The sequence below is a fragment of the Leptonotus elevatus genome, chromosome 2, assembly GCF_054856555.1.
Source record: "Leptonotus elevatus isolate MCC_2025b chromosome 2, RoL_Lele_1.0, whole genome shotgun sequence".
Taxonomy (NCBI): domain Eukaryota; kingdom Metazoa; phylum Chordata; class Actinopteri; order Syngnathiformes; family Syngnathidae; genus Leptonotus; species Leptonotus elevatus.
The window spans coordinates 30,017,929-30,037,636 of record NC_141240.1 but is presented as its reverse complement, the minus strand read 5'-3'; the positions used below and the strand labels follow the sequence as shown (position 1 = coordinate 30,037,636).

The window sequence follows — 19,708 nt, the reverse complement described above, 5'->3', positions numbered from 1 at the left end:
TCTATTCATAATACTTATCGCAATAAACTGCCATTTCAACAGTATTGTATAGACACTGTGTATTACAGTTGTTTGCGTTTTGTTACTTTTCATGTATCTTTTATAGAGAGACACATCTGACTTTGCTAGTGTTATGTTCCCAAAGTTCAACTTCTTTTTCTGGTTTGGAAACTTAAAAACAAGAAAACAAGAAAACAAAAAGTAAAGGTCAGAACAAATTGGGTCTGAATGGTTACTGAATGGAAGTTGAGAAGAAAGTTCACCAAAACAACCTAGCAATTCTATCAAAATTACAAATGAATAAAAGTAGTGGAATATGGGGAAACCCCTTCTTTCCTTTCCTTACCTCTTTAGGTGAATGCAAAAGCTCCTGATTAGGTGAGCATGGAAGCAAGGTAGGCCTTTTTCAAATTCATTATCATAACAATATTGTAATTTTTATTGTAATTATTTACCAGGTTGGATTACTTTATTAATGGCACTTTACTTAATTGCATTGGGGAATATACTGTATATATATATACATATATATATATATATATATATATATATATATATATATATATATATACATATATATATATATACATATATATATATACATATATATATATACATATATATATATACATATATATATATATGTATATATATATATATGTATATATATACATATATATATATATATATATATTGAAATTGAGTAAACTGAATTACAAGCATGCTGATGGAATTAATTATGAAAGTCAAAGCATCACTGTATTGTATTCCTAAACTGCTTCACATTACCCAAGCAATTTGTGAAAGCATTAAAAAGGTAATAGTAGTGAACCTTTTTGTATGTCATCTTGTAGTTGTTTCAATTGACTCATCTTATTATCACCCGCTTACTGAAACAGACCTTTCACTGCCATTGATATCAAACAGGGACATAGTCTTGTGTACAATTACTTGTAGGCAATATGAACCTGCAGCGTTTGGCCCAACAAAGCCAAATTATGAATTGATTTCAGGTTTATTGTGTCTCCCGGGCAGCCGCACAATCATTTCTCCTGGGACAGCCAATCCCCCCCCCCCCCCCCCCCCCACAGAGGAGACCTAGACCTTTAAAATGCGTGCTACATCTGAAATGACACCACTGGTTGAAATTATTGCCCGTCTCAAACCAGAGCGTGCCGTCAGTCCTTCCACTATATTTCATATCTGTGTGTTCCCACACATAGTTTCACCTGCAGGAGCTAGTGAGACGGCTAAACAGTTGTAATTAATTTCAAGGTTGAAGGTGCAGAATTTAATATGGGAAATTAAAAGATGCTAATTTCCCGCTTAGCAGGTATGCCTCAATTGCATGAATTTATTGCTGGTCTCCAAGCATGACAGTATCCTCATTGACTGTAAAATATAATCAGCTCTTTGCAAGCAGTTTAGCTTTGATCTGGATGCTGGGAGATTAATCTACACTATATTAAATAAATGAAGACATACCAAACGTGTCCATTAAATAAAGCCTCTTGGGGCTGGCTACACGCAGGGGCAAGAGGGGGCGCCGCTTCCTCAAATAAATGTATTGCCCCCTCAAATCAGAAGTTGAGAAATCACATTTTTAATATACACGCAGCAGCGGTTTTTTTATATGGGCAATGTGGGTGACCGCTCATGGCGCAGTCAATGTGAGGTCGCACAGGCAGGTGCCCAAAAACAAACAAACAAAACCGCTAGTTTTCTACTACCCTACATTTCCGTGTGATGTGGAGTAGGTGCGGCCGTTGCACCCTCATGGTAACGTCAACTTGCTGCGGAGGCAAGTGGGGGGGGGGGGGGGTGTCAATTTGCGAGGGGGAGAGACAAAGTTGTTTACGTCACGTGACTCCGGTTGATTGTGAACGGCGAACGAACGGTGTTAGCAGGCTATGATGTCGACTGTCGAGACTTAATTAAATGAAGATGATGGATCAAAAGTACAATTGAAAGGAAGCCATCAGGTGCCCTGTTTAGAAAGTGGAACGAAGAGGAGAAACAGAAAAGGTAGGCCAATTGCTATGAGTGCATGATGTGAGTGACAGCTGGCTATCGGCTATTTATTAGCCTCCTGCTAATATGTTGCTCAGGCACATAACTCGACAGTATTATTTCATTTGGTATTTAGTTTTGCTGGACTAGCAACTATTAGAATTGAGGCATCATGTGATGGAACTAATTTCACCTATAGGCAACCTAGTTTAGTGTGTAGTTTGTTTGCAACACGACATACACCTGGCTGATGTTGACTTACTTGCCAACTTCTAACATACTTTGACATGACATTTTGTAAGCTACCTGTGATGTAGACGTTTAAATAATTTCTAGTTTGTTATTATTAATCTTATTATAAAACGTAGATGAGGTCCACTATGTGACAGGGGCGCCTCTCTGGGTTTGTCATCAGCATCAATCAAAACAGTTGTACAACATATTTTGTATGATGATGTCATTGATGATTTTGCATCAAAGAAGGCTAGAAAAGTCAAGTTTTCGATTGCACTTCACACTTGTTAATGTTAATGCCTGTTCTAAACTGGGTGAAAAACCCAGGTTGATAAATATATTGTTTTATGTTCCATAGATTTACCTTATTATTGTTATTATTATTATGATTATTATGCTTTCTTCACTGATTTCTCGAGCATATCCAATTATTTTTATTGATTGTATTTTATTAATTGATTTAGTTTTTTTTCTTTGTTCCAGTTATGTTTTTGTATTATGATTATATGCAATGACATAATGCGTTGGTAGTGGGGTTTGGTGCCATGTCAATTTTTGGTGAGGGTGTGGGGGCTGGGGGGTGCAGCATTATGTGGGGTTGGGGGTGAGGGCATGTTCATGTGTGTGTGTGTGGGTGCGCTCAGTGATTGCATACCCCTGTCGGTCAGACTGTCTGACATGGATGAGTTTGTGAGAGTTTTTGCGAAGGGTAATAGGAGACTGTTGTTGTCGGCTGGAATGGAGAGGAGTGAGATAAATGAAAGAGTGGAGAGAAAGGAGATTTTTGTTACTGTTAAACTGTTTTTTTTTTAAATAGCCGAACAAATGAAAGAAAACAAAATGTTTGTATCGGTATCTCTGTGTTTTATAAATTATTTTTTTGTTATAATTAAAAAAAATACTTTTTAGTTTTGTAAATATTTATTATAGTGTGTGAAGTCTTACTTGAGGTGAAAATTAGTTTGAGAATTAGGCCATCCAGTTAAGATACATACATTGTTGTTGGTTGATAAAATCCAGATGAAGGATATTTTATTTTTATTTGTAAGTTTTCCCCCTTGAGGGATTGCCACCTTATTGTGGTCAGGAGGTTCGTGTGTCTCAGTGACCGTCAGAGCTGTACCCTGCAGGAGCTTAGTCTTCAGGCGCGACACCCAAGTTGTCCAGGCCCGACTAAGTGCAATTCACTTCTCTACGTTGGGGCTGGACACATAGCTAACACCCCAATTCGATCAAAAAACAGTGTAACTATAAGCACAGGGAGAGAAAAAGTTCTGACTCTGTGATGTGTACATATGATGCCCACTTCACATTTCTGACTGCCCCCCTCAGATAAGCTTGCTTACAACCGGCCCTGAACCTTGTTCATGAAAACATTTGGAGTCTTTAATAGTTTTCTGGGAGTCTAATCTCACCACATTCACACAGTCACATACAAAGCAAACACAATATCGTAGACATTTAACAGCCAAAAATGTTCAAAGAAAAAAACTTGGAACACTGGCACATCCATCAATGAAATGAGTTCTGTATGTGGCTTTTACACTTAATTGGCTACGGTTGAGAAATGATTCCTATTATGAGCCACCTAAATAAAGATGTGTGAAATATGAATAAGGAGGTCAGTGGAAAATGTGCACATTACAGCAACCATTAAGAGCTTCTTCGTAGTTGACTTTAAAATGGAGCTTTCCGATAAGGCAGCCGTAGCGCTGTCCTAATTTCTTTAATTGGATGCCACTAATGTAACAATCAAGAGAAATGATCTGTAATATACACTCCCCAAGCCAAGTGCATACCATGGACTGTGCTGCTTTGACACTTTATTAAGGATTCAATATAGGCTATTACTGTGCAAGTGGCTTTTGATTGTAAAGAATGGACTCTAATCAACTAAGACTCTTCAAGAAGAGAGTGGTTTGGCAAAATGTTCCACAATCTTCTGCCATTCCTTTCAAGATAATGAACATACTTTATCAGCCAGGGGAAGTGATCTTTACAACCATATATAAAGTGTGTATCTGTGTGTTTGCCATGCATGCGTGTGTGTTGGTGTGTGGCTGCACACTACTGATGGATGGGAAAGACCTTGGAGCCAGCTGTAGTGTGTTTTCACAGATGGATTAACATGTCTTCCACTCTGAGGTCAATATGTCCCACGACGGCGGACTGAAACCACTTACTGTATATAGTGCCATCAATAGGATGCACTGTCCAGTAGTACAAATGGTTGCTTCAAAGGCCACTTCTTGTCATTTCATATGCGAATGCTAAGAAATTGAAGCAACATTTGAATGCTAAGAAATTGAAGGGAGTGGTAGTCTGTTTATTACATACTAGTCTGCAAAAGGGTTCTGAAGACTTGGATTTGTCCTGCTTTTGTTGCCTTTTAAATTCAGCATTCACACGCCAATACAGTCAAATACTATATTAAAGGATTGTGGCTTTGAGTGCCACTTATGGGAGATTTCTGAGAGTGGTTCATTTTCAAGTCTTTGTATTTGGAAGGACTCGTTTTATGACAGCCGTTTTGAAAGGGTTCAATTTGATCCGGTACAATCAAAAGCCAACAGCATGGTTTACACAAAAATAGAGCCATGTCAAGCAGAGTGCCTGTGCGGCTTTATTTCAATGTTGCTTTTCCTAACGCCGCAAAAGCAAATAGGTTCTCTGTAAAACTCAAAAATGGTTTATTTTAGAAACCGACAAGTGACGTAGCCTACTCACTTTATTTCCGTTAGCATCATCCGATTTAAAGCCAAACACGAGCCCATAAATATTTGCGTCACTATACAGATTTGCAGTTGTCACATACAGTACGTGTTCAAAAATGTCTACATCCATGATTTCTCATTAACTTACTGTTAATATAGTTTCAGTTGTGCTTGAAAGGGAACATAAAATTAGATAATCAAGCAGAACATTTTAGACTTGCTGAAAAGGCTTGTTTGAAAAGCAGTCTGAGAATCTGAGGCACTCCTGTAGTGATGTTTAAAAGAGTCAGGGCAAAGTTGATGTCTTTCAACTGCACCGCCTATGGTTTTTGTGTGAGGCAGTCCCAGAGCAATGATGAAACTCAACTGTCAGTGATTACTTCCGCAGATCGTTGAGGGTAGCCTTCACCGATGTTGCTTACAATCAAATGGGTTGACAGGATCTTGCGGATATTAGCAACAAAAAGATTATAATAATAATTAGTGGTTTTCCGATACCGTTATCGGGTTAGAGGCCCCGATACTGCATAAAAACAGTGGTATCGTAAGTAAGATGCCGATAATATTATTTCTAATATAGGACTTTGGATGCAGCATCTTGTGTTTTACGTGTGGACACTATTCACTGATGTGTGATGTGTTCACTGCATGCCAAGCTAGGATAGATACCCTATTGGCCCTTGAATGTTCTGAACCAATGGCAGGGCAGCTTTTTCATGTTGAAAAAAACAACAACCCAGGTATGGGAACGGTATCGGCATCGGCGATACTGCAAAATTGGGTATCGGAATCGGTATTGGAGGCCAACAAACAGTATAGGAACAACACTAATAATAATAATGAGAATCCTCTTTATTTCTGTAGCAGTTTACAAATCATTTTGACAGACAGAAGAGTATACATAAAACACAATAAATTACTTGGCGGTTTGGTTATTGCAGGCTTTCATTTGTGACCGTAGCTTCATCTATTGCAGTTTTGCATCACTACTTTGTGGGTTTTCTTACTGTTATTGTTCATCTAAGTCATTAGAAATTAGTTTTACAAAAACAAAGACCATGAGCAATAGAGTTCATCAGTACGCAAATCCCTGTCCCCATGGGAGCAGTTTGAGGCAACTGGCAGACTGTTTAAATCTGTTGTTCGGTTATTCCGAGTGCCCCAAAAAGGGAGTACTGGAGCCCAGTGCGTCAGGCAGTACAGATGGGATGTGAACAGAGCAACCCGAGGACGATGAAATGTCCGCTTACTAACTACGTCAAAGTTGTTCTTTTTAGTTAACCAGAATTCCGGCCACGTTACATTGTAGCCAAAGGTACAATCCTGCTGGGTTAATGCACGGTAAATCCTTTTTGTGGAAGTTCCCTTGACTACCGTCGTTGTTCTTCTTTTTAGCAAGAAGAAGACTACCCATGATGAAGATGATTCTTAAAAAGAACAACAAAAACAACACCCCAAATTAGCAAATTAGACTAATAATGTAAATATTTGCTGCTTTTGCATTTGAACTTTTCAAATTCTCTGTGTTTTATATTTCAGGTTAACACACAGACATGACAAAATGTAGAAAGTGGAGCACAGGAACATATCTGGGTAAAAATGATCTGCAGTTGTTCTGAAGAAAGTTTCGTTTTGTGTCAGTCTATAGTTCATAGTTGGTAAGCTCACTGCCCATCCATCTCGTGCACTATGACAGGAAGTAGCTCATCCTCACGACAGCTGCCTGAAGACTCTGTTAGCTGATAGATCGGAGTGACAGAAGACTGACACTCACAGAGAATATGATACATCATTTCTATAGAATGATGTAGTGCTGCAGTGAAGAATCGATTCAACTCGAGCCGTAAAATGCACTTTGGCTGGATCCGCTGCTTGCAGTGCTGTGCGAGGAGTTTGCCTCCACCAGGGGAGGCCCTACTCAGGAGAGTCTCACTTTCACCTTTCACAGCCATAGGAAACCCCCCAAATTGAGAAAAAGAGGAACACATGATGCACATTTTGTCCGGGGTTGCTTCATCGCCTCCGTTTCTTGTGCACTGTAGCATAGGACACGCAACTTAGAATCCACTTTGTTGTTTCCCACAGTGCTTTTTATCTTCATATTTGTGTGTCACTTGAAGCGTGGGCGTGTGTACATGCATGGCGGGACGTGAGTTCATCGCGTTTATTTGAGTGTGTGCGCGCACACACGCATGCTTATAAATCAGAGCACAACTAATGTATGGTCATGTCCCACTCGTGGCTCTTTTGAGAACCATGTGTAATTTCACATTCGTTAGGTATTCCTCTTCAACCGTTTCTGCAAGAAGATTTATGTATTGCCTCGCAAGTACACTTCATATTACGCATCTGTACTTCGCCGCTTGTCAGCTCTGTGCTATGCATTTATCAGCTTTTATCCAACTGTGAAATTTGCTTGAAGTGCATTCTGTAGTAGTAGTAAAGTATCTCAAGGTGATATTACTCTAAAGTGCATGAATGACTCCTTTAAAAACACCATTAAATCCATTTTTCTTTTTTTTGTTGGTGACAATCCTGTGCAGCACTGTGCATTTGAACTGTGACTGCATATGCTTCATTTATGTATTCACACTTTTATTTGGGCTGGGTCCTAAAAACCCTGCAGGGCATCTTGGCTCTTAGCTACTCTGTATGGCCATAATTCAGTCTGTAAATACGGTTTACATTCAATTCTCATTTGCACCAATGGCTGGGAGGCATTGTGGCTGCAGAGGAGGTGCTTTGAATTGTGTAGATGATTTATTACAGAAGTCCTCAACCAATTTTTGCATCACAAAACGGTTTCACATGAAGCAATATTTTGCCTGGCCAGCATAGAAACAAATAAGAACAGAATATTCAGAATCTTACCCACCATTAAATTGCTTCTGTTCCTCTGCAATGATAACCTGGCAATAGCTCCGCTGTGATTTGCTCGGGAAAGGCGGGACATTCGGTACGTTACTTCGTGCTCATTGGATGATGCGGCATCTTGTGCACGTTTGTTTTGACCAATCACGGCCACGGATGAAAATGTCGTCATCAGTCTCATCTTAGAAAAAAACAAAAAAAGCACGAACATCTTTACCAGATGAAAATGCTCGACGCGCCTCTCGCTGTTTAACATTTAACAAGGAAACGGTAATTCTGCAAAGACAGAATTAATTGCAGCGTCCATTCGTCTATGTTAGGTTTGTTTCCCCCGGTGGCGGCACTTCTTGGTTTCGTCACAGCTGCATGTCCCGCCCTAAACAACGCCTGATTGGTCCGACCTAAAAAAGGTCGGTTGCAAACTAATCGGGAGCAGTACAAGGTGGATTCTCGTAGTTTTTGTGGCAGTTTTGAAGGCAGACTTGGCATGTGAGGATCATGTTGCTATCAACCTGCATACCAAGCAGGACTGCTGATATTTTCTCTTAAATGTATCTTTCTTTTTCTGAGGTTAAAGCAAGAGTGTACAGTGGGTAGCATCAATTGTCACACGGTGTAAAACGAGTAACTGTGTTTTCTTTCTACTGAAGTGGTTTTCCAAGGTACCTTTTATTGAACATAAAAAATAAATGTTCATTCAGGCACTCAATTAGTTTCAGTGTCTGATCCTTGACCAGTGCTTTATATCAGGCATGTTGCACTTGCTGCCATCTCTGCATGCTGCAGTGCGGATATACAAACTTAGAAAATGTATTATACAATCTTCAGCAAAAGAACATTGATCAGGTAGTAAGGCGTCAAACAATGGCCGACAAATACTAGAAAAGATCATGGTCATTGGCCAATTGCAGGAAACAAACCATTCACACTCACACACTACACAAGAACAAAATAAATAACAACGGTTTTTACAACTGTCGTCTATAGGACCACCATAGCTCTTGTTTCTGTTCATGTCGATACATGTAACAATTTGCTTGCAGCGTTGTACATCACAAAGTGTGGTTTGTCGACATAATTCCATCGTGGAACTTAGTTGAGTTGAGAGTTGTTTTCCAGACGTTGTTGTTTGTGTGCTGTATTTCCTGTTTTTATGGCGAGACTGTGGATTCAACACGTTTCAAACGACACTCCTCCTGCGTCTCCTTACGTCACGTGAGGTGCGGAGTTAGGACTCAGATGGCCTCAAAGAAAACACGTGATAGACGAACCTTGAACTAACAAACTTGACTGAGAGAGCAGGGGCAGGATGCATTAAAGCAACCTTGAACATGTTAAAGAACAGGCTGCAGGGAGGAAAGCTTGCATTTAAGAGTATGGATAGGAAATCTCAACGTGCTGAAAGAGAACCTCGACATACTGACAAAACTGTCACTCAGAAACTCCAGCTAGAGCAAGGCACAATGCTAAATGACAGAATAAAGGACTATATGACAAAATAATTGTGACGAGACAAAAAAAGAATGACTAATACAGAACCATAAAAACTGCATAGCAGCTGTCAACATCATTGTACTAGGGGACATAGCAACTGACAATATCATCATCACAAGGTACAAATAATGACCATTAGTCACATATGACCCAATCCAAAACACAGTCATAGCAAAAGTTCTCCTTTCCCAAAGTCCAAAGGTTTCCATCATCATTTTAAGACATGAGCTAAAGCTAATCCTTCTTATGTTTCAGTTGTGGGATTCAGTTTTCTAATTGTGTAAATCCCTTCTATCTAATTATACTCAAGGGCCTAAACAGGTGTGAAATATTTTACAATAAGACACAACAGGGACAATTTATTCACAGACAAAAAACACATATTGGCAATATTTCAGTCAAAATGCAATTCTGCACTGAGTATAGAGAAACATGTTTATATGCACCAGCGGCTCTGTGCAAACATGATTGCTACAGAGTCTCTGTTTTATTCAGGTGGCCACCAGGGAGACCGTCTGTTGCTTTTACACCCTGTTAGGGATTTTCTTTGGCTATTTACTCATAGAATGGATTCGATCTGGGAAGATGTATTGTGTGCTGTATCTCAGTGATGCATGCCCTTTTTCAATAATACATTAATCTGTCAGTCAGTACCAAACAATATAGAGCCATTGGGAGCTTGTTAATTAGCACAGAGATGCTCAGTATTGAATATCTATTTTGTATCAAGCAACATTTGACTTTTAGGAGCATAAATTGCTGACATTGGCATCCATTCACGTGATTGGAATGCAAATTATATAAAATATGAGATATATGCTCAGGTGGCAGTCATCTCAACTCTTTTCACAACAATTTGTTAGATGGTGAACATTTCTCAAAGAAAAAGAGACTTAAAGCTGTTTATTGCCACTCCCAATTGAAGTTTACTGGCAAACTAAATATGAAACAACAATTATTATATTATATTATATTATATTATATTATATTATATTATATTATATTATATTATGTATTTAAAACAACCACCTAGCTTTGCCTTACGACATTCTGTTTAGCTTAATGCTAACAGATCAATAAATGAATAACATACGTGTCAAGGTGCAACTCATAACGCTTTATGCAACAGATATTTAAACACTCATAGGCATATTTTCTTTATCCTTAATAAAAAAAAGACAAATATTGCTGCATATGTGTTGATGTTTATATTAAAGGAGTAGCACAATGTCCATTGAAAACACAGTACACAATTTTTTTTCTTGTGTGTGTGTGTACACACATATATATATATGTATATATATATATATTTTTTTTTTCAGGATTGCATTGCTTACAAATGATTGGTTCCCAGATGGTGGATGGCCAAAGGATGTTTGGTGATGGATGAATGACAGGCATGAAGGAAGAGGAATACAGGGAACTGGGGATGCTTTGAAGTCTTGTCACAAATAAATGACTGGAAATCTTTACTTGCGTTGGAACACTTGAAGCCCACCGCGACGCGTCACAAGTAACCACATTTGATTATGCATTTCTTCTGCTGGGACTTCAGGCGGGATAGCGATTTGTGTGCCTACATCCTTATTCTTCAATCATCTTTGCACTTCCCACCAAGGCCTGCTTGGAGGAGCGATAATTGTTCGAATGAAATGCGATGTGTCGTCATTTCATGGGGACCCTGAAATATCGATTTAAAAATGTGGCAAATTGATATATTCTGAACGATTGATTCTGCCTGAAAGAGGTCAGCCAATCAAGTTGAAGAATAACAACCTCCAATGGACACCTTTCAATGCTCTGACATGTGACTTTTTACTGTACTTAGCTGGGCTTTGAAGCTCTCCAGCACATGTCAAAGCGGCAAGCGCACTGGCAATTTGTCACTTCAACCGTTCCGTTTGCTCCTCGGACTTCATGGCTGAAGAAAATTAATGCGCACACATACATAAGGGCCTGCTTCAAGTCACAAGTAGTGCTGCAGTGAGCCGAGTAATCCGTAGAGAAATTTGGAAAAGGTCAATCTGTACTCCCGAGATAGGCAATGGCTGCCATGCGTGAAAAAAATGTCAGATGTTTGTCTGATGCAGCAGCAAGTAATTAATTAACTTTTTCTCTCCCGGTGGAACACTAAGGAAGTGCAAGAAGTAGAAGATGTTTCATCATAATACCAACCGGCAGCAGAAATGCAAAAATACAGACTTTTAAATCACTGAATAGTTAGTTAAATTGGCAGCATAAAAAAGAGGCGGGGTGCATGGGGGTAAAAAAATAGTTTGCACTGGGGCCTCTTAGCATGATCTTACATCACTGCCTCTTCTTATATCCTCAGATTTGAAGGTATACTAAGTCAATACTTTTCCTAATGACGTAGTTACACTAGATATAGATTCCTAATACGCTAATAAACAACCCAGTATGCGGCATATGGTATAGAGTTAATTACTTGGAGTGTTAGCATTTCCCGTTATGTAGGCAAAAAATATCTAACTGTGTTCTGAATTCATTTATTGCTTCTTTGAAATATGTTGAATCCAGTCTTCCGTAAAAGTTGAGTGGTAAAGGAAAAAGTGGAAGCTTAGCCACTGATTCAACTTGCTGAACTTTCTGCTCTATCGACACTTCTGACGAGATTAAGCAAAGCTGAGTTGCTCCTCTGTGACGTTCCCCCTCTTGCTGTTCCATCCCGCCTTTCAACCATTGTCACTTATTTTACTGCTGCATGTGTGCCCTTTCATATGCATGCAGGATTATCATCACACTGTGATTCTGTTTGTGTCTATGTGTATGCATGAGATGGCATGCTTGTGTGGAAATGCCTTCTGCGACGACCATTTATCTCTCTGCTGATCACGTCCGTGCCGAGGAATTCAGCGGAGGCATAAGAGAGGTGCTTTCACGAATGATGCCAGTCGTGATTGCATGATCCTGTTCATTTTGAATGACTTACAAGCTCCTCCCCATTCATTCAAGACACGATTCATAATTGGAAGAGGATTTGCTGTATTATGAGCGAGTGATTTCTTTTTAATTGCTTTTGAAACAACACTAGATAGAGCCGGTGATATTCTTTTAAGATCACTAAAGCGCTAATCTGTATTTAAATGCCAGCATGCCCTCGTCTACATGAGGATGGAGCCCTTACAAGTTACAAGTTATCAATTAATTCAGACTATAATTAATTTTCATGATCAAATCTTACATACCAGTTGACTGTAATGGAGCATTTTCTAGTGGGACTTATTTCAATGTATTCCTGTACCTTTGAAAATTAGGCATAGAATATCAGGAGGAACAATATCAAAAGGTGAAATTGTGAAAATGACTTTATTCATTTCTCCCTCCCCCAAGTATGTATTTTAGGTATTATAGAATGGAATGAGTATGTTTTTTTTCTCCACAAAAACTTAGTGGTGTCAAATGCAAAGATATAAATTGAATCTAAATTAAATTATTATTATTGATTCTGATTAACTCTTTGACTGCCAGACGTTTTCAGAAAAGGGATGCCGTCAGTGCCAGCCGATTTAAGCATTTTGACTGATCTTTCAAGGTCCACAGAAAATGTTCTGTTTGGACTATGGAAACACACGTACTACCAAATGAAAGATTGGACTTTCATCTTTCATCAGAAAAAAAAAGTTTGTTTCTACCTTATTCCGTTCTTTAGTAATCAACAATAGAAAATGGTTAGTTTGACCCAATTTCGCCTGTTTTGGACCAAAATACGGAGAAATCAAGCTTTTAGTAAAACGATATTATTTCATGCATTCTAGTGAATTTTACACTTCTTTTTGTCCATGAATGATGCCACAAACACCTAAATAGTGCTTTACTTCTATAAAACACTACCACCAAGAATGAAAAAGTGTTTTTTGATAGCAAAATACGTTTATTTACATTCAACAGTGTAACAATTTGACAACAATTTGGCAAACTATTTACAAATGTGTGCAACTGTGGTGCTATTTACAAATATGTGGATGTTTCAACGACAGTTTTTCTTTTTGTAACACTCTCCTGCGTGCAAGGAGACGCAACAGCATTTGCACAACAGATTGCCTCTTCGCGTGCTCCACTTTCTTGCAGGCCGTTTTTTCCGGGGAATAGCAAGTATATACTGCAGTGTGTGTTGCCATCAAGCCTAATATCAGGATCATGCTACGGTTACGTTACGGTGGTGTTACGTCTGGCTTCCTCATATCCTTCAGTTGCTATACCGAGTGGTAGATGTTCTGATCCATCTTATCCACTCCATTCATGGTGGCATCGTAGTCCAGAAACAGTGTCTTCTCCGTGATCAGACTGTACCCGCTCCTCCGATGAATATGCATTGGACTCGGGGTACTCTTCATTGTCCGACAAAATGTCCGCATGTGAAAGCTCCGGCGTTAGCAGCGGTAGCCGCGCTTAGCCGGTGAGGCTTACTACGTGATCGTAACAGTCGCGTCAAGGCTTCCAACTTTGGCGTCAAGCTCGGAGTCATCATCATCATCATCATCAATCTGCATTGGTCGATGCCAACTCTCCATCGCCCGATCGAATGTCCGATTGTGTAGAAGTACCCGGCCGGCTATTGTGCGCATTTTCCGGCCTTAGCAGCGCTAGCCGCGCTAGCCGCGCTTAGCCGGTGAGGCTTACTACGTGATCATAATAGTCGCGTCAAGGCTTCCAACTTTGGCGTCAAGCTCGGAGTCATCATCATCGTCGACATCAATGCACTTTTTAGTATTGATTGATGCTTTCCGTCTTTGAAAAAAATGCTCAAGCGTGAGCTGCTTGCAACCGGTTGCTTGGTCAAGCCATTGTGGCTTTATCAGCCATTGTCTCCTCAACACTCTAGCTCCGCCTCACGTCTTCTACTGACGCCCACGGTGGGCGGCCCATCCAACCTTGTGCAAAGAGAGTCATCGCTGCCCTCTAGGGGCCAAAACGAGTCTTTTACTAATCAGATCTGCCTGATACTTTCAGCACAGCTGCCCAAGGCTTTCCTGCACCCGTTTCCAAAAAAACCCAAAAAAAACATCGGGGACGTCTTTTAACGTCCTCGGCGCCCTTCCCTAGGTTTATGCTAAACGTTTTATAACGTTTATGGCAGTCAAAGAGTTAATAAAGTGCAGAATATCAATGCAACTGGGAAAACTAATTAGACTCAATACCCATGCATAAAAGAGGATTCTGTTCAGTAACAGACTACTACCTCCCACTAGTAATCACCATTGCTATACATGTCATCGGAGCCTGTTCAATTTTGATGTGTGAGAAGTGAGTAGGGCTAAATCAATTCCAATGATCATCTACTGATTGATGAACATCCACAAAAACGTGAGATGAAGTGTCTTTTGATCCCTTCCTGTGTCATTGGCAGGTCATCGCCGTGTGATATTCACTAAGCTGCTCAGCTAAGTCAATGAATTGAACACGTCTGTGGCAGTAAAACGCATTATGGAGCACAAGTGAGGGAGGTTAAACTGGACTTCTGGAAACTATGGAAATTTTAATCCATAATACGGGTACTTTCAAAGCTTTAAGCGGTGTTGTAAGAGTGTTCTTTGTTCATAACTATAAAATTGAGTTTTTTGCTCGCTTAGGTAATCATCGTTCTTGCTCGTGTGGGGTTTAGTGCTCTTGAATGTGTAAGGAGTGTGCTTTTAGACCTGCTCCATATAAAAAGTGCCTTGGGATATTTTAAACTGCCACTATATCAATAAAATGTAGTTTCTCTAACTTGACTTATGTTTGGTCACACAACACCAAAGCTTCAGCTTAAATGAGATCTAATACAATATGAGTGTTATGTGTACATAAATCCACATCAAATAAATTCACCGAAATCCGATTCATAATTTATTTAGATAACACATTTCATACTTAAAAAAAATCAACACAGTGTTTCACATATCAGGTAATAAAAGTCAATAACAAATATTCAGGAGTCAGGACCACAGGCAGAAGACGCGTACCCCTGTGGCGAGGTCAAAGAGCTGCCAAGCGCACATCTTCACCCATCCTCTTCTCTGAACTTAACTCTTCCGATGTAATAAAGACCTCTGTCTGAGCAGGTTTAGCGAATGCTGAAAGTCTGAGTGGGTAAGCACTGGGAGGATTCACTGCGCTCTTTCTCTGTAAAGCTGCAGTGCTATGTCGGGTTAGAGGCAGTGGTGTAGTGGGTAGCCTATACTCTAAAATTCTACTTTTTTTTCAAGTAGTCCAGAAAACTGTCCTGTTTAAGATACAATGACATGTGAGAAACATCTGCCATTTTTACTTGCTCACAATAATATCATTATCATGACTTGATTGACTTGAGCAGTTTGTAGTTATTACTGGTAGCGCAAGTGGCCTGAATTAATGTGAAATGAGTTTATGAGTTTAATATACAGTATAAATAATATTGTAAAACAATATTTAGGGAACAAATGAACAATCAATTAAAATTGTGAAAAACAGTCACTATTAGATCTCAATATTGCTGAATCTTAAAGTACATGTCTCCATTTTTGTGTTTTAACCTACTTTAAAATCAACCAGCCTAGCTACTAAAACAAAACAAGTCCTCCAACAATAGCGACCATATTGGTCGTTTTACCATGCACCAAAATACAACCAAGTGTAACATATTTTAGTTTAGCGACCTCTATCGGCCATGTTGAATAGCGCAAAAATCCAAAAGCTAGACTCGATCGGAAGACATACATTTATCTTACTGAGCTAACAGGCCGTTAATGATTGTAGTGTCTTATTTAGTTTTGAAATGTATGTCAATTCGCCGTCACAGACATGGTTTGGGTTAGCGAAAGCCTTCAGTGAGGTTGTACAGTAAACGTTACGTTTTTACATGGGACACTAATGGTTGATGTCGTAGACCGCTACGAAACATGTAGTGACATGTAGACAACACTAAAGCAATCACTGGCCAAGTAGCTCAGTCAGATAAACACTTGTCTTCCGACCAGAGGGGCTGGATTCAACTCCAGCTTTTTGATTTTTGCGCTATCCAACATGGCCAATAGAGGTCGCTAAACTAAAATGCGTAACACTTGGTTGTAATTTGACACCTTTTCAAAATGACCTACAGTATGTGGTCATATTTATTGGAGGACTTTCGCAAACGAAACCAGATCGAGTGTGTAACCGGCAGCAGCCACTCCGGGGATCGAAACCACATTGCGAGTAGTCTCTGGTGTATGAGCGCGATGCCATCCTGTTGAGCTAAAACTCCGGAGTGCCGTCGGCGTTCCGGACAATAATTGAAGGATTATTCACCGTGTTTATGACCCACCCTGGCTCATCAGTCCTCGTGTAAAGTTAGCCAATCTAATCAGTGAAGGCATTGCCTACCAGCCAATTAGAGGCAGAGGAGCTGAACTTCAAGGAGGATTTAGAAGTGGGTAGACGCGAAAGTGACTGAAAAAGAAGTAGGGTATACGCCGTATACACGCGTATACCCTAGACTACAATGGTTAGAGGGGTATAACAAATAAGCAACAGCGTGTACCAATCGTTTTTGTGAAGGAGGAGCTGAAGAAAGAAACAGAAATACTCGAATTCTACTGATGAAATGTAAGTACTGCGTATTCATGAAAATTATTGTTTTGTCTTCATATTGGTCTTTCCGCAAAAGGCAAGGAGATTACAGTACTACAGTCAAGGCTGGACTGGGCATCGGGTGTGGTGGGCAAATGGATGAAATAGCATGTAACAGAAAGCATTTCGAGGATATTATAGTGGATACAGTAGTCCCATGTTATAGTGATTCAGTGGTTTAGAATAGTTCATTCATACATTTTTGTTATATATCATATCAGCCAGCCCCCCCGCCTCCTTCCTTTAGCTAACACACATATAAATCACTAGTTGTTTGCGCTCCGCTAATTATGAGTGGCTGCTCCAAGACAAAAAACGACAAACCAGATTTATTTTAATCCAATCCAAGGCCAAACTACAAATGGAACCAAGCTTTCATAAAGGAAGGTGTTACTACAGTAAGTCACCACTGTCTGAACCCTTTCAAGTGTTCAAATCTCTGCGGCATTGTAGCAAAGTGACACGTTGTAATTCCTATATATGAATGCTTGAGTGCTCATGCACTTTGGTGTGTGTGGTTTTATGGAATAATCTGTTTTCTTTTCGTTTTATGATACAGGGAAGCTTACAATAAGCTGAGTTGAATTGGACACACGACATGCGGTAGGTTCTGTTTCTTCTTGCAAGAGTGCAAATTAAAATCAGCAGCTCGTGATAGAGCAGAACTGTTACCTCATAATTCCCAGGCCTAAACCTTCCTCCAGTGTGCTGACCTCCAGCTTGTGAAAAAAAGCGTGAAATTAAACAATTCCCCCGTGACACAGATCCCTTGAGGCCCGCGCTTCTGACTTGAGAAACTTCTGGTTGAGTGAGCAGCATGCTTTCACCCCGGCCGGCCGCGATGCCTGTGTGTCTTCAAGCAGGCCAATGAGGGAGGGCGAGTAAAGCCCAGCAAGCCTTCCCAGATTCCCTGACAGGAGGGGTAGTCAAGTGGAAAAAGAGCAGCCCTTTCCACAGACTTCCAATGCTTCACAAGAGGATCGCATGGTTATCCACTATGTCTCCTGCACGGTACTTCGGAAACTGTATTTATTAACAAATATTATTTTGCAAATTCTTCAATTCACCACCCCCAAATCATGTTAAATCTCTAATTTAATATGCAAAAAAATCAAAAATGTATTACACTATCATTGGGAATAACATGTGGTGTCATCTCTATGTATTTGGCATACTGTACACTTCTTCCACAGTAATGTTGTATCTGTTTTCATCTAATATTTGCTCTTCCTCTGTGTCATTTTGTGTGTGTCTCTTCTTCCACCCTGAGAGGGTATCCTATCTGTGGTGTCGTCGTGTTTGTTATTTTACCCCGACAACTTGGCTGGCATCTACAACATTGCTATTTCTTCTTAGTAGAAATGAGAGCATCAGTGCAAATGTTTATACAGTCTGGACTAGAAACCGAGACGTAAATAATACAACCTAAAGCCTTAGGTTTTAACCTCATGTGCACGCTTGAATATGCATGTGGCTTCCCCCAAGGGTCAGTATTCAGGCCAAAATGATTTATGCTTTGCATAAAAAGCATTAAGTTATTGGTATCACACAATGAGGTATTGGCTATTTGTAGAACATTTTAACTTGCGTGAAGACATGAGAGAACATTTCAATTCCAGCTGAGCAGTGGAGAAAGGGCGAGGATTAAACAAGTTTATGATTCTCCATACTCATTTTCAAACAAACATGTTGAGCTAGTATGTTTGCTTTTAGTATACTATCACTCGCATGTTCTGAATATAAAATCTTCATTTATTCTTCCTCATGTAAGTTTAATGGGGCTTACGATTTGGACACAGGACACATGCAATGCAATTTAGGGCTTGAGAATATGAAATGCTGTCTTTAACAAGTAATTTAAAATCAAAGACACTGTGGGTATGATTTTTATCTAACGTTTATTCAAATTTATTCTCAAAAGAGTGGAAATATTTTTATGCCTTTGCACTGTTTTTAGATGATATATTAGTGTTCTCTGACTGAGTGTGTGTGTGTGGGGGGGGGGGGAGAACATGCAAAACACACCATTGTGCTTTTACTCAGAGATGTATTTCAAAAAGAATGTTAATTGTATTTTTTTCAAATAATGCAAAGTGTTCTGTCTCCTTTTGTACATCCATACATTGTCATGACAACAAGACAAAAAATGTTGGAAACAAAATTAATAAGTGTGTGAAGAATGAGTCAAGGGGTGGCTTATTGATTTGAAGGCAATCACTAATCTTGATGGTTGATGGAAGATGTAAATTGCTTGTTGTTCAATTTGCCAGCGTTCTGCTCTTCCCACTGTAATCAACAGTCCAAACACACACAGTGACTCTGAATAATTTAGCTCTGATGGAGAGATAAATAATATTACAATCGCGATTGGGGTAACTGATTCATAGGAACAGTTTCGTCTTCCACCTCATCAGTTTTGTAACAGTGCAGAATTGATATTATAAGACTTCCTTCATTCTGTCACATCATTGTATGAGCCGATTTTCTCCCCGAGGCATTTGTGTGCTCCATTACTGCTCCCCTGCCCATGACAGCTACTATTAACCTTGGGATTGTACGTGTGATTCCATGTGTGTGTTTAACTGAGAGAAAAAGCAGGAAGATGTGCAACACATTTTGTAAATATACATCAGTTTGTTGGATCATGTGTGTTGACATGCATGGCGAAATAATAGTGCTTGTAAAGAAATAAAAAATGTTTTCATTAGTGGCCATCATTTTGCGTGTGGACTCATCTAAACATACTCCACCTGCCATCGGCAATAAAATTGACTTGCTGTCAGTTGACCTGCAACAGC

General features: G+C 39.6%; 1 long non-coding RNA gene across 1 annotated transcript; it reads left to right on the top strand.

The window, feature by feature from the left end:
- The first annotated feature begins 1,874 nt into the window (after window positions 1-1,874).
- On the top strand, window positions 1,875-18,840 carry LOC147179537 (uncharacterized). The gene is made up of 3 exons (XR_015094147.1): window positions 1,875-2,025; window positions 17,470-17,513; window positions 17,675-18,840. It is a non-coding gene; the product is annotated as an uncharacterized LOC147179537 (long non-coding RNA).
- The last annotated feature ends 868 nt before the right edge of the window (window positions 18,841-19,708 follow it).